Source organism: Chamaea fasciata, unplaced genomic scaffold (assembly GCF_029207755.1).
Source record: "Chamaea fasciata isolate MVZ Bird 193981 ecotype frontalis unplaced genomic scaffold, bChaFas1.0.hap1 SCAF_2, whole genome shotgun sequence".
Taxonomy (NCBI): domain Eukaryota; kingdom Metazoa; phylum Chordata; class Aves; order Passeriformes; family Sylviidae; genus Chamaea; species Chamaea fasciata.
In genome coordinates, this window is record NW_027094087.1 from 42,983,628 (window position 1) to 42,986,168 (window position 2,541).

The 2,541-nt window shown below is 46.8% G+C and overlaps 1 long non-coding RNA gene across 1 annotated transcript; it reads left to right on the plus strand.

The window, feature by feature from the left end:
• The first annotated feature begins 516 nt into the window (after window positions 1-516).
• LOC136285919 (uncharacterized) lies at window positions 517-2,098 on the plus strand. The gene is made up of 3 exons (XR_010719590.1): window positions 517-594; window positions 1,348-1,540; window positions 1,654-2,098. It is a non-coding gene; the product is annotated as an uncharacterized lncRNA (long non-coding RNA).
• Window positions 2,099-2,541: the final 443 nt, after the last annotated feature.

Sequence of the window (2,541 nt, forward strand, 5' to 3'; positions counted from 1 at the left end):
ATCCAGTGTGTATCCCTTCACAGCTTCAGCTTATTTCTTACACTTTTGCTATTGCCAGGAGTAAGGAGATGTTTGAAGTCCTACTGTCCTGTACTGATCTCTTTGTTCCAAGCTGCCACTCAAGGAAGGGCAGCTGGAGCCTTTGGCTGCAAAATCATTACCGAACGATACAACTGCCTGCGGTAATTTCCTGGTGCTGTGGGCCCGATCCAAAGCCAGCAGCAGTCAGTGATCAGAGCCCCAGAGTGAATCATGCACCATCTGTGCTCGTGGGCTGACTGTTTGTGTGTGGAAAGTGTTGGGTAAATGTGTAGCCACAGCACAGGAAGGCAAATCCCCCTCACTTGCATGGAGAGGGGCACCTGCTTGTACCTTTTCACAGGTGTGAGCAGGCAGGGCAGGGGATGGTGGGGTGTGTGGTGCAGCCCTGAAGGCTCACAGGTGCTGCTCCTTGTGCTGGGTGTGAAGGGGTGTATTTGTGGTGCTGGCGATGGGTGTTTCCCACTAAACCCGGGTAATGAAGAGCAGGGAGATTAGACGGAGCCAAAACTACTTCTGCACCTGTTCTTGGAGCAAGCTGGATGAAGCAGCCAGGTGAGGAGGGAGCTCTCCTTTCCTTCAGTGCAGAAATGGAGCAGGAGTAGAGGAAGGTGTAGCTGATCTCTGTCCCCCACGTGCTCTCTGCTTAGTGCGCCTCCTGAGCACGCAATGGCAGTGAATGGGTCCCTTGCTGCTGGGTCTTTGTTTGGACACGGTAGGCAGTATGATGAGAAGGAGGTTAAAATTGAAGGGTCCTGCAGCCATCTTTATGTTGAGTAGTCTGTGGCAGTCAGTCATGAAGCAGAGCAGTGTCAAAAGGCTGTGTGTACTGCCTGCGGCTGTCCTGGGGACATGCACAGGTATAGGGGATGGTTTGCATGGCCCAACTATGCTTCTGCACAAATGTGACCAAAGAAATTACTTCTGTGGTCCAAAGGGGAACCTGAAGACTCTCCAGTGTGGAAGTGGGGAAGGTACATCTGCAAATCTGTATGGGTCTGCCAGCAAACACTGGCAAAGCATCTCTGAGTACTTCACTGCTTTTAACACTATGTAATGGGCTCATCTCCCCTGTACAGTAATAAAGGTTTCCTTTAATTCCCACTAAACCACAGGTAGGTCACCAAAGGTAAATACAAATATCTGAACAGTTTTGTGTTCTGCTTCACAATAAGCCTAGAATCATAGAATATTTAAGGTTGGAAAGGACCTCTAAATTCATCAAGCCAAACATTAACCCAGCACTGCCCAGCCCATCACTAAACCATGTCTGACTCCCACATATACATGTCTTTTAAATACCTCCAGGGATGCTGACTACACCAGTTTCCTGGGCAGCCTCTCCCAGTGGTTGAGAACAAGCCTTTTAGTCAAGAAATATTTTCTAGTATCCAACCAATCTAAACCTTCTCCAGCACAACTTGAGGCTGTTTCCTCTTGTTCTGTCACTTGTTACCTGGGAGAAGAGACTGACCCACACCTGGCTACACCCTCCTTTCAGGTGGGTGTAAAGAGTGATAAGGTTTCCCCTGAGCCTCCTTGTGCTCCAGACCCTTCCCCAGCTCTGTTGCCCTTCTCTGGACACCCTCCAGCCCCTCAATGTCTTTCTTGCAGGGAGGGACCCAGAACTGACCACAGGATTTGAGGTGTGGCCTCAGCAGTGCCCAGTACAGGGGGACGGTCACTGCCCTGGTCCTGCTGGCCACACCATGGTTGATCCAGGCCAGGATGCCATCGGCCTTCTTGGCCACCTGGGCACACACACTGGATCATGATCAGGGGCTCACTTATCCAAATGCAGTCAGGGATTAGGGAATAGGAGGGCAGGCACTAGAGGTGTGGTTTGCTGTGCCCCACCATAAACAGAAGGACATATTGCTTGGGAACAGTCTGTTTAAAATGAAGGTGAAGAATGTCGTCATTGTCCCCTTGGGAGTTTCACAGTTTCTAAATGAGTGCACAATTCTTAGCTTGTAAAAGATTGAGAACTCCAGCCTCTGGGCTTCTGTAACTAAACTATTAAAAATAAATATACTGTAGAGGAGACAAACCTTTAGGGAAAGAGCTAATTGTTTATTCTTGCAGTGGATTCTTTCTTTTTTGCAAGGTTGATTTCTGTCTTGCTATTGACAGTAATTGTAGAGCACCAAATGATGGAAACAGTAGCACAGAATAATAAAAATACAGTGTGAAAGACCAATTATGTCCTTATATAAGACTGCCTGTACTTTATTCAACTTCACTTTCAATCATTTCAACAAGAGACATTACAGATTTTCCTCTGGGAAATTATTCTTCAGTTGGGAAAATATAATAATTGGGATTTTTTTTCCTGATTTCTTTTCTCAAGTCTTGCTTGCTTAATATCCTCCTATTTCTTCAGATGCATTCTCTAATCAATTTCTCATGCTTCTTTTTGTTCAAAACCTTTAGACACTTGAAATGATACTTGCAACAATGGTGTGAGCAGATTTGACAACACTCAGCCCTCAAGAAATGCTC